Source organism: Mustelus asterias, chromosome 8 (assembly GCF_964213995.1).
Source record: "Mustelus asterias chromosome 8, sMusAst1.hap1.1, whole genome shotgun sequence".
Lineage (NCBI taxonomy): Eukaryota > Metazoa > Chordata > Chondrichthyes > Carcharhiniformes > Triakidae > Mustelus > Mustelus asterias.
In genome coordinates, this window is record NC_135808.1 from 114,276,015 (window position 1) to 114,289,346 (window position 13,332).

Consider the following 13,332-nt stretch of genomic DNA (forward strand, 5'->3'; position numbering starts at 1 on the left):
TATCAGCTCGCCACACCAATTGACCAGCGTGATGAGCCAGTAAGGTCATCCCCACAATGTTTTGGCCTTAGCTGCTTTCCATGGTAGTGAGTTCCACAGGCTCACCACTCTCTAGGTGAAGAAATCTCTCCTCATCTCAGTCCTAAGTGGTTTACCCTGTGTCCTCAGACTGTGATCCCCTGGTTCTGGACTGCCCTGCCATTGGGAAGATTCTTCCTGAATCTATACTGTCTAGTCCTGTTAGAATTTTATAGGTTTTAATGAGATCCCCCTCATTCTTCTAAACTCCAGCGGATATAATCCTAACCGACTCAATCTCTCCTCATATATCAATCCCGCCAACGCAGGAATCAGTCTGGTAAAAATTCACTCTCTCCACTCAGAGTGGCAGCAGTGTGTACCATCTACAAGATGCACTGTAGCAACTCAACAAATCTCCTTATATGACACCTTGCAATCCCGTGATCTCTACCCACAGAAGGATAAGGGCATGAAACACATAGAAACATGAACATCTGCAGGTATTCCTACAATTCACACACCATCCTGACTTGGAAACATATCCTTCACTGTCATTGGGTCAAAATTCGGGAACACCTTTACTAACAGCACTGCAGGTGCACCTACACCACATGTACTGCAGCAGTTCAAGAAGGCAGCTCGCCACCACCCACCTTTTCAAGGACAATTAGGGATGGACAATAATTCCTGGCCTAGCCAGCGAAATCCACATTCCACAACTGAATTAAAGCACAATTTCATTTGTCCATCTAACATGCTATTTTGATAGAATACCAAATCAGCATTCCCTAATTGACAGCTTAACAAGAGTTGTCAGGGTGCTAAGGCCTGACTCTTTCAGGGGGCACTGGAGTTTATTTACATGGTGTGCAGGGAACAACTGGGTGAAAGAAAACCAAGGAGCTACAGAAGGCAAATTTTCAATCTGTAGAGAAGGCTGCAAACTGTTTAGAAATGATACGTAAAAGAATATGTATAGTTAGGCCTATTTTGGCATGTTTCACTTCTTATACATTCACCCAATCTGTTAAATCGCTTAGTACTGAGGTGCCTTCTCAATAACTACTCCACAGCCAGACATCAGGGATCATAGATCTTTTATTCAGTCTACTTGCTCCACACTCCAAACGATAACTGCCCACTCAGGGCGGTTCCCAACCAACTCACCCCACATGCCAGGTCCCATTCCCATAAAGGGGCTATGCCCCAACATACATAACACAATCTTCTTTAAATCAAGCATTTTAAGGATTAGATGGCCATGCAGCCTGAAAAAACTAGTTGGGCAGCACAATATCCATCAAGGTTTAACAATTTTCCTAAAATTGGTGTACAAAGCTCATTACAATGTGGAAATGAAGCCTGCAATGCATTCAGGCAGGAGCCAGGGTGTCAAAAAAAAAAATAACGCTTACAATTAAGCAGTGGCCGAAATGCACATGAAAATTATAACGTGGGCCTGTTGTACGACTTAAACTGAGCACATAGAGGTTTAAATTGGGCCTAACTGAGCAGAGAATAGTTTACCTAATTAAATCCGGAACTTTACCCATTGGTGAATTAGAGGCTGTATATTTATTCAGTTAGTCTCTCACTGTTTCCTCCTTAGTTACCAGCTCCATACCAGCTTTCAACCTATTAATATCAGTAAGGTATGCATAGAATAATGATAGGTTCACAGCTGTAATGCAGAGAAATAGGGAGGGTGACATCTTTAGAACAAACTCCGCATTTTTGACTGTCAACAGAAAGGAAGCAGAATAAAAATGATTACTGGAAATTAGTGAAAAGGTTGTCTCACTTGAACCGTTACTAATAGCCAGAGTTCATGCTCGAGTAGGTTCGGCTAGCGTCTGGCATCGAGAACTTCAAACAGATTAAATTGGTTATGGCTCTCCCTTATTTAAACACAAAACCTATTCAACGTTAACTGAACAGCACCGTATCTGAGAGCAATTTGGAGTTTCGCAATCTTCCTCACTGGGATCTGAAAAGAAACTCTTGCTTAGAATCCCCAACAGTCAGAGTATAGAGCCTTTCATCCCTTCTGCCTGAACTTGATTGAAATTTGAAGCCCTAAAGGACAGTGTCTAACTTACTGCATTATCATCAGAAAAAATATATTTTCTCCCCTACTGTCTGAATTGGATTAAGCTCCAGATCTCAGGCAGACAGGACCATTGCCGAGCTCACTGAAATAACATCAAAGAAGCCAAAACTTGATGTCCCCCTTTGTTAAATTGGATTGGAAGTTAGACCAGTGGGCAGAATAGACAGCTTGGCACCATTTTCATTGGACAAAATTGCTTTGAAAACCTGCTGCTTCCCCAAATACATTCCTCTGCAAACAAAATTGGCTCTTTAGTATAGTTGCAGGTTAGTTTTGACTGTCGGTGGACCAAAAGTGGGATTAGAGAGGAATGTCAGTCACCAAACTGACAATCAAGGCCTTATGACATGACGACTGCCAATAGTCCAGTGCTTTGAGTCTGAGGACTAGTGGGCCTGAGTTATAGGGAGAGGTTGGCCAGGCTAGGACCTTATTCCTTGGAACGTAGGAGAATGAGGGGTGACCTTATTGAGGTGTATAAATCATATGGGGCAGAGATAGGATGAACACACATAGTCTTTTTCCCAGAGTTGGGGAATTGAAAACTAGAGGGCATAGTTTAAGGTGAGAGAGGAAAGATTTAAAAGGGACTTGAGGGACAACTTCTTCATGCAGAGGGTGGTACGTATATGGAATGAGCTGCCAGAAAAAGTGGTTGAGACAGTTACAATAGCAACATTTAAAAAGCATTTGGATTAGTTAAATGGATGGGAAAGGACTAAAGGCATATGGGCCAAATGCAAGCAATTGGGACTAGCTGGGAGGGCATCATGGTTGGCATGGACTGGTTGGGCCGAAGGGCCTGCTTCCATGCTGTATTGCTCTCTGACTCTATGGCCAGAATTCTCCCATCCCGCCCGCCGCTGGAATTTTAGCGGACGGGTTGCGGAGAATGTGGAACGCTATTGACGGTCAGACGGGAATTTCCGGCTTTTAGACCAGCGCGGCCGGAGAATTCTGCCCAAAGACTCTATGACTATAGAAGCCAAAAGACCAGCCTGAACTCTCTGTCAAGCTTAGGCAGGGCCGTGTTCTTTCATTGGTCTGGATATTTCTCCCTTTCTGCTGCAAAATCATTAGATTTCCCAATCAGAAACCACAATTCTGTCATCTGGTCAAAGTATTCCTGTCCCTTGTCCTCACAAATGATGTCCAGTTCATTGTCAAACATTTTAGCCATTGACAAACCATCAAGATGGAATAGAGGTCCTTCACATCCATTCCCTTGGTTTCAACCCTGAAGACGAATTGTCTGCAAGCGGTATCGTGAAAACAGCTTTTTTTCATTATTTGGAGGGCAGCCATTGACCTTTCGCGTTTTAATGATTTTGCAAAGATATATCCTAAAGTTTGAATGTGTTTTAATAATTTATCCAGATATGAAATTAACTCAGAGGTTTTGTATGTATATTGATAGGAAAGGAAAGGTCACCTGCCCTTCCAACTCCATTTTATTTTAAAATCAAGTGTCCATTTCAAATTTTTACTGCATAAGTCCATCAGTTCTTACTGTCTGAGCATAACAGCTGTGAACTATGAAGAACTCTATGAAATCCTGAGTATGTGGAAGGTGCTACATGAGTACAAAACTCTTACTTTTCTACAAGTACACTTTACCTTGTTCCTAGGAAATTCCACAAGGTTTAATATAAGAAGGAAGGTGGGTTATAGATACAGTGCTCGCAACATTGGTAGTTAGCACACCCTCAGCTGTCGAGAACATGGGGTAAAAGCAGGGGTCACCATGCAGAGGAAGAATGTTTGAGCTTCCATTATTTGGACTTTGGGACCTAGAAGCCGGAAGATGGGTATTATTTCTTCACTGACATCTTTTGTACAAAGGAGGCTGGCTCATTGTGTCTCAGGGTCATTTGGAAGGATCAGGGAATGGCAATCACTTAACATCCGGTGGCACAGTGGTTAGCACGGCTGCCTCACAGCGCCAGGGATCCGGGTTCAATTCTGGCCTCGGGTGACTTCTGTATGGAGTTCGCACATTCTCCCCATGTCTGCGTGGGTTTCCTCCGGGTGCTCCGGTGTCCTCCCACAGTCCAAAGATGTACGGGTTAGGTTGACTGGCAATACGAAATTTCCCCCTAGTGTCAAGGGGGCTAGCAGTGTAAATATGAGGGGATATGGGGATAGGTCCTGGGTGGGATTGTTATCGGTGCAGGCTCGATGAGCCAAATGGCCTTTGCACTGTGGGGATTCTATGATTCTATTTTATGATTCTGTAACTGTCCTCTGCCCTCTCAGGGCAGCCACCTGTGTCACCCCATGTACCCTACATGTCCCTACCTTGGTACCAATGGTCTGCTTTTCATGGCTCTTCCCCTGACCTTACAAACATTACTGAGATCATTGTTGGCACACACCCACCCACACCAATCCCAACCCCCCCCCAGATGCATATTTTCAGGTCAGTTATTTATTGATGCCCAATTGTTTGTCTATTGTAAGTTGTTGATGGGGCAACACAGATCTAATATTCTGATTGTTCCTATATGCACAGAATCTTGCAGCACAAAAGGAGACCCTTTGGGCCATCGTGCTTGTGACAGTCCTTTGAAAGATCAATCCAGTTAGCCCCATTTGCCTGTTCTTTCCTCTGTAACCCTGCAATTTTTCCCTCCTCCAAATATTTATTCAAAGACATCCATATTTTATTGCTGGTTAATTGGTATCAGTGTGTTGTATATGACGTGAGATTACAAATGCGCAATTAAACAAAGCTGGTTAATGTGGTCGCATTGGAAATTCTATCAGTTAGAGTACGGAGCATTCAGTCAGATTGCTGTGGAGCCTTTATTATCAATTCTAGGGCATCACCCTTGGAGAAGGCTGTCAACTGTTTCTCTTCATCCATAGCCAGGGCATAAATCTTTTCTTCAATAATGTCAAAGTGGATTCCCCTCTGGATGGTGATGTTATTAAGAATTCAGCAAGTTGCAAATAAATTGGAATCTGTGTTCAGCTCATTTTCCAAGACAGCGGCAAGCCGATCAAAGTCTGGATCGTTTTCTCAGCGACTCCAGAGTTTGTTTTACAACAAGCTTGCATGCGAAAGTGTCTCTGGCCTGTCAGCATTTTAGGCACACAGCCAGCGATCGTGGTCTGTGTCCTCAAACAAAGCCCAACAAACAAGTTGGTTATCAAGATACGCAAGAGTTTTCCGCTATTTACAGCAAAATCGTCAACGCGTCCGTTCTGCGCAAATTTATGATTTTGGTTCAAAATAGCACACAGGTAAGAGTTCCCCTTGAAATTAGATAAGACGACAGGAGTCACTTGTTGACACCTCAGCCCCTGATTTATACAAGTTATCGCTGCTCATTGTCCTTGGACCTGTCACCAAAATCTGACCAATGACTTCAGCCCTGCAGTGCTGAAGGAGGCTATTTGGCCCATCGAGTCTGTACCGGCCCTTCCACAGAGTATCTTACCCAAGCCCAACCCAGCCCCATCACCACCACCCTACACATTTACCCCATTGATCCCCTTAACCTACACTTGGGACACTAAGGGGCAATTTTGCATGGCCAACCAACCTAACCTAAACATCTTTGGAGTGTGGGAGGAAACTGGAGCACCCAGAGGAAACCCACGTGGACACAGGGAGAACGTGCAGTCTCCACACAGACAGTGACCCAAGCCGGGAATCGAACCCAGGTCCCTGGTGCTGTGAGGCAGCAGTGCTAACCACCATGCCACCATTCGTGCCACCACTTGTTACGGTCGAGTGGACTATGACAGTGCCCCAAAGTTCATCCATTTTGGTAGGAATATCAGCAAAATGGACTATTATTTAAATGGTAAAAAATTGCAGCATGCTGCTGTGCAGAGGGACCTGGGTGTGACCTTGTGCAAGAATCACAAGGAGTTGGTTTGCAGGTGCAGCAGGTAATTAAGAAGGCAAATGGAATTTTGGCCTTCATGCTAGAGGTATGGAGTTTAAAAACAGCGAGGTTATGTTCCGCTGTATAAGGTGCTGGTGAGGCCACAGCTGTAGTACTGCATACAGTTTTGGTCTCCTTACTTGAGAAAGGGTATACTGGCACTGGAGGGGGTGCAGAGGAGATTCACTAGGTTGATTCCGGAGTTGAGAGAGTTGGCTTATAAGGAGAGACTGAGTAGACTGGGGCTATACTCATTGTAATTCAGAAGAATTAGGGGAGATCTTTTGGAAAAATATAAAATGATGAAGGGAATAGATAAGATAGAAGTAAGGAAGTTGTTTCCACTGGCAGGTGAAACTAGAACTAGGGGACATGGTCTCAAAATAAGGGGGAGCAGATTTAGGACTGAGTTAAGGGGGAACTTCTTCACACAAAGGGTTGTGAATTTATGGGATTCCCTGCCCAGTGAAGCAGTTGAGGCTATCTTATTGAATGTTTTTAAGGCAAGGATAGATACATTTTTGAACAGTAAAGGAATTAAGGGTTATGGTGAGCGGTCGGGTAAGTGGAGCTGAGTCCACAAAAAGATCAGCCATGATCTTATTGAATGGTGGAGCAGGCTCGAGGGGCCAGATGGCCTATTCCTGCTCCTAGTTCTTATGTTCTTATGTTCTTATGTCCCCCACATTCAACAAAGTCATGCTTAGGCATCTGCCAGGGCCCATTTGCCAAGGCTTGAGACAATGGCTGATTGGCGACTGTGACAGGCCTGAGAACCTGGTATTCCCTGGTCAAGAACATGCGTACAACGAACAGATGCATGAAGATCATTGGCACTTGAGGCCTATCTTGTATCATGGGCATCTGTGACCGAGCAGCCCTCCTCAAGGTGTCCTCTGGTCACGCCAAATGTGAAGTTGGTTAGAAAAGGTGCCCCAAAAATAGGATGCCCCATTTTTCCCTGGTTAGGAAACTGCACACTGCAGGATTAGCATCTTTGTGGTAAAGAAAGAAGTCTAAATTTTGTAATGTGGAACATTGGGAAACTCATAGATAATCTCAACAGTGACCACCGGAAAGAAGAACTGCAATCATATCAGATGAATGTTCAAATTGACTTCACTACCCTCAGTGAGACTCATGTTTCTGGGGAGGGGCAGCTGAAGGAACAGGCAGGGGATACACTTGCTACTGGAAAGGGAGGACTGAAATGACCCTCCTGTCCACTGACTGAGCTTTGCCAGGGATGTATTGGATACACTGCCAGAACTCCCCAGTGTACAAATGAAAGATTCATTACACTTCACTTACAGCTCAGCTGTAATCAATATCCGTCATCAGCCTTCTCTTGATTCCAATGAAGATGTTAAGGAAAAGTTTTATTCTGACCTTGATGAAGTTCCCGCTGCCATTTCAAAAGAAGAAAAGTTCATACTTAAGGGGGAACCTTAATTCCTGTCAGAGCTGGCCGTGACTTTGAAGCCAGGAGTGGAACCATTGGAAAAACCAGGATGGGCAAAGCCAATGCAAATAAACTTCTGCTAAGAAAGTGTGCTCAGCATAGTCTCACTGCGTAACAAACACCCTCTTCTACAGGAGGCATGGTGGCACAGTGGTTAGCACTGCTGTCTCACAGTGCCAAGGACCCAGGTTTAATTGCAACCTTGGGTGACTGTGTGGAGTTTATACTTTCTCCCCATTGTCTGTGTTGTGGATTTCCTCCGGTGCTCCAGTTTAGAATCATAGAAATCATAGAATCCTACAGTGCAGCAGGAGGCCATTCGGCCTATCAAGTCTGCACTGACCACAATCCCACCCAGACCCTATCCCTAAATGCATGCACCCCATGCATTTACCCTAGATAGTCCCCCTCACACAAAGGGGCGATTTAGCATGGCCAATCCACCTAACCTGCACATCTTGGACTGTGGAAGGAAACCGGAGCACCTGGAGGAAACCAACACAGACATGGGGAGAATGTGCCAACTCCACACAGGCAATGACCCATGCCAGGAATCGAACCTGGGTCCCAGGGCAGCACGGTGGCACAATGGTTAGCACTGCTGCCTCCCACAATCCAAGGATGTGCAGGTTCGATGGATTGGCCATGCTGAATTGCTCCTTCGTGTCCAAACATATATAGGTTAGGTAGTGGGGTAAATACGTGGAGTTATGAGAATGGGCTTGGGTAAGATGCTCTGTCAGAGAGTCGGTGCAGACTCAATGGGCTGAATGGCCTTCTTCTGCACTGTAGAGATTCTGCCTGAAGGACAAATACAAAGCCACAGAGAGGCATCCTAAATCAAAACATTGGCACCTCCTGGATTATGCCATTGTTCATGTCAAAGATCAGAGTGACGTCTGTATCACCCTGATATATGTGGGGGAACTAATGCCTGCTGGGCTGATCATTGACTTGTTCAGCTAGTGATGAATGTTGCCTAGCAACTACCATCAAAAGGCTCAAAGATCCAAGTGCTAGGAAAACAAAGTTAATTTTAAGGGATTTGCATGTGTACTGGTTAACATTAGAAATAAGGTATAGATTTAAATGGCTTTAATTTAATGTTTCTGTGCCGAGTAAAACTTATGGTTAGATTCATGCACGTCAAAGGTGTTTGTATGTGTGGGGGTTGGTTTCAATTCCAACTGTGTTGCTATTGTGCTTAGAGAGGGTTACAGCGTGAAAAATAAATAAAAGGCATAAACACATGAAACTGTATTGGTGTTCCTTCACTGTCATTGGGCCAAAATCCTGAAATTCCCTTCCTAATCTTCCTTTCTGTGGGTGTACCTACACTGGGGTCAAGTTCTAGTTCAAGAAAGCAGCTCACCACCAACTTATCAAGGGCATTTACGAATGGGCAACAAATGCTGGGACTGCTGTAGTCATATTTGAGAAGGAGGAATTCCCGGTACTGATTCTGTTATTCAATCCTTTGACAAGGTGAGCTGGATTTGATGGATACGCAGTTACTCTGAGAGAAAGTTATTTCCGTTTGACACTTCTCCTAACATGCTCTGAGGTCTGGGCACCCCTGCGGAATGACCAATGATCTGTACGTGAGCAGATGATTGGGGCGTGAAGCTTTTCATTATGTTTCACTGGAGCTGTTTCCTCAACAAGTTAAAACGGACATGACTATCTGCAAACGTCGGTGGCCGTAATGTCGTAAAGAGGTTTGTGCCTGGCTTTGGTTTCACTGTCTGCAGTTTCTCTGTCCTCAGACATCCTGCATGTGACCAGTAAGTTTCCACAAGCTTCATGGGTCAGGACTGCGGAAGACTTTCTCTCATTGCTAATGGTTGGAGCTGCCCTATTTTGCTGATAGTACAAAAGTGGGACATTAATAATTCAGTGTCCCAGGTGTCATCCATGGTTCAGTAGTCGCATTTTCACCTCTGATTCAGAAGGTTATGGGTTCAAGTCCCACTCCAGAGACTTGAACACGTTATCCAGAGTAACACTTAGTGCAGTGTTGTTAAACTGTTGCACTGTCAGAAGTTCTGCCTTTCAGATGAAATGTTACCCAGCGGTCCTACCTGCTCACTCGAGTGGCTGTAAAAGATTTGGGATTCAAAGAAAATAAAGAGTTATCTTCCGCACACTGATGACTATTTTTCTCTCAACCTACTAAAATTGATCAACTGGTTATTGCCTCAATACTGTCTGTGGAGCCTTGCGAAAGCACAAATTGCTGGCTTTTCTACATTACAACAGAGACTACACTTCAAAAAAAGTACTTCACTGGTTCTAAAGTTCTTTGGGATATCCTGATCTCAAGGAAGACACTATAAATGAAAGTTCTTTCTTTCTTGGGTTACAGGCTATTCACGTAAACAAGGAAAATGTCAATAGTTGAAGTAGGCCATTGAGTTGGGGAGAATCTACAACATCCATAGGACTCTTAAATCGGCCTCGCAGGTGGAGGATGCGGTCAAGAAGGCGTACGGCGTACTGGCCTTCATTAATCGAGGGATTGAGTTTAGGAGTCGGGAGATAATGCTGCAGCTTTATAGGACCCTGGTTAGACCCCACTTGGAGTACTGCGCGCAGTTCTGGTCACCTCATTACAGGAAAGATGTTGAAGCCATTGAAAGGGTGCAGAGGAGATTTACAAGGATGTTGCCTGGATTGGGGGGCATGCCTTATGAGGATAGGTTGAGGGAGCTTGGTCTCTTCTCCCTGGAGAGACGAAGGATGAGAGGTGACCTGATAGAGGTTTACAAGATGTTGAGAGGTCTGGATAGGGTAGACTCTCAGAGGCTATTTCCAAGGGCTGAAATGGTTGCTACGAGAGGACACAGGTTTAAGGTGCTGGGGGGTAGGTACAGAGGAGATGTCAGGGGTAAGTTTTTCACTCAGAGGGTAGTGGGTGAGTGGAATCGGCTGACGTCGGTGGTGGTGGAGGCAAACTCGTTGGGGTCTTTTAAGAGACTTCTGGATGAGTACATGGGATTTAATGGGATTGAGGGCTATAGATAGGCCTAGAGGTGGGGATGTGATCGGCGCAACTTGTGGGCCGAAGGGCCTGTTTGTGCTGTGGCTTTCTATGTTCTATGCGGACTACACGATATAAAAATTTTATAACGTGACTATTTCTCATCAGTTTTAGAAAAATTGATAAGCATGCCAATGTGCCAATCATGTACTTGAAATTAAATCCAAAGAGTAACATAGAAACATAGAAGATAGGAGCGGGAGGAGGCCATTTGGCCCTTCGAAACTGCTCTGCCATTTCTTACGATCCTGGCTGATCATCCAACTCAATAGCCAAATCCTGCTTTTTCCCCATAACCTTTGGTCGCATTCGCCCCAGGTGCTAAATCCAGCTGCCTCTTGAATACATTCAATGTTTTGGCATCAATTACTTGCTGTGGTAATGAATTCCACAGGCTCACCACTCTTTGGGTGAAGAAATGTGTCCTCAGCTCAATCCTAAATGGTCTACCCTGAATCCTCAGATTGTGACCCCTGGTTCTGGACTCCCCCACCATCGGGAACATCCTCCCTGCATCTACCCTGTCTAGTCCTGTTAGAATTTTATGAGAGTCTATGAGATTCCCCCCTCATTCGTCTGAACTCCTGTGAAAATAATCCTAACCTAGTCAATTTCTCCTCATACATCATTCCTGCCATCCCCGGAATCAACCTGGTAACGATGCTTTGACCAATATTATCTTGGAACGACCCATGGTGATATCGTAGCACAGTGGTTAGCACTGCTGCTTCATAGCACGAGGGACCCGGATTCAATTCCAGCCTTGGGTGACTGGCTGTGTGGAGTTTGCATATTCTCCCCATGTCTGCATGGGTTTCCTCTGGGTGCTCCGTTTCCTCCCACAGTTTAAAGATGTGCAGGTTAGGTGGATTGGCCATACTAAATTGCCCCTTAGTGTCCTAAAATGTGTAGGTTAGGATGTTTATGGGGTAACTACTTGGGGATAGGGCAGAGGGTGAGCTTGGGTAAGATGCTCTGTCGGAGAGTCGATGCACACTCGATGGGCTGAATTTTTTTTAAATCCATTTGTGGGACATGGGCGTCGCTGGCTGGCCAACATTTATTGCCTATCCCTAGTTGCCCTTGAGAAGGTGCTGGTGAGCTTCCTTCTTGAATCGCTGCAGTCCATGTTCTGTGGATTGACCCACAATGCCATTAGGGAGGGAATTCCAGGATTTTGACCCAACGACTGAGAAGGAACGGGCGATATATTTCGAAGTCAGGATGGTGAGTGGTTTGGAGGGGAACTTGCAGGTGGTGGTGTTCCCATTTATCTGCTGCCCTTGTCCTTATAGATGAAAGTGGTCGAGAGTTTGGAAGGTGCTGCCTGAGGATCTTTGGTGAATTGCTACATTTGCGGCTTGTAGATAGTACACACTGCTGCTACTGAGCATTGGTGGTGGAGGGTTTGAATGTCTGTAGATGTGGTGCCAATCAAGTGGGCTGCTTTGTCCTGTATGGTGCCAAGCTTCTTGAATGTTGTTGGAGCTGCACCCATCCAGGCAAGTGGGCAGTATTCCATCACACTCCAGACTTGTACCTTGTAGATGGTGGATAGGCTCTGGGGCGTCAGGAGGTGAGTTACTCGCCGCAGTATTCCTAACCTCTGACCTGCTCTTGTGGCCACTGTGTTTATGTGGTGAGTCCAATTGAGTTTCTGGTCAATGGTAACCCCAAGGATGTTGACAGTGGGGGATTCACTGATGGTTATACCATTGAATGTCAAGGGAGGATGGTTAGAGTGCCTCTTATTAGTAATGGTCACTGCCTGGCATTTATGTGGCGCAAATGTTATTTGCCACTTGTCAGCCCAAGCCTGGATATTGTCCAGATATTGTTGCATTTGAACAATGACTGCTTCAGTATCTGAGGAGGTGCTGAACACTGTGCAATTATCAGTGAACATCCCCACTTCTGACCTTATGACGGAAGGAAGGTCATTGATGAAGCAGCTGAAGATTGTTGGGCCTAGGACACTACCCTGAGGAACTCCTGCAGAGGTGTCGTGGAGCTGAGATGACTGACCCTCCACAACCACAACCATCTTCCTATGTACCAGGTATGACTCCAACCAGCGGAGAGTTTGCTCCCTGATACCCATTGATTCCAGTTTCGCTCGGGCTCCTTGATGCCACAATTGGTCGAATGCAGCCTTGATATCAAAGGCTGTCATTCTCACCTCACTTCTGGAATTCAGCTCTTTTGTCTATGTTTGAGCCAAGGCTGTAATGGCCTCCTTCAGCACTGTAGGGACCCTATGAAATTTGCTCTAGATTTTTCACCCACTGGAAGAGCATCTTGAGTCACAATTGAAATGCGAAGCTTGCATTTCGTATATTATAGTTATGATATCTCTGACACAATTCTCCACAGATAGTTAGGAGGTGCTAATTTCCACTCCACCAGTGATGGAAGGGAGGGTAACGAGAGAGGGAAGTCCCAAAATGGTTTTTGCACCAGCGGATTTCCCCACTCGATATCCTCCCCACCCTCCCCTGCAAATGACGGGAACCGCATTATAATACAATAGAATCTAATTAGTAGGTATCCCCACTGTAACATCCATCCACTTAGTCATTTCTCCTCCCTTCCACCCCCCTCCCCCAACCCTGCCCCCAACCACCCGGCAGTGTGGCATCATACTGACGGAGTTTACAACAGATTTTTTGAAATGGGGAACTGACGAACAGAATCCACCACTTTGCCATGAGTGTCTAAACTGTAAATGTATAAATATTGACGTCATTTTCAGTGCTCATGTTAGGAAGGAACAATTGAGAGGATAGTGGTGGCGCACAGTTGA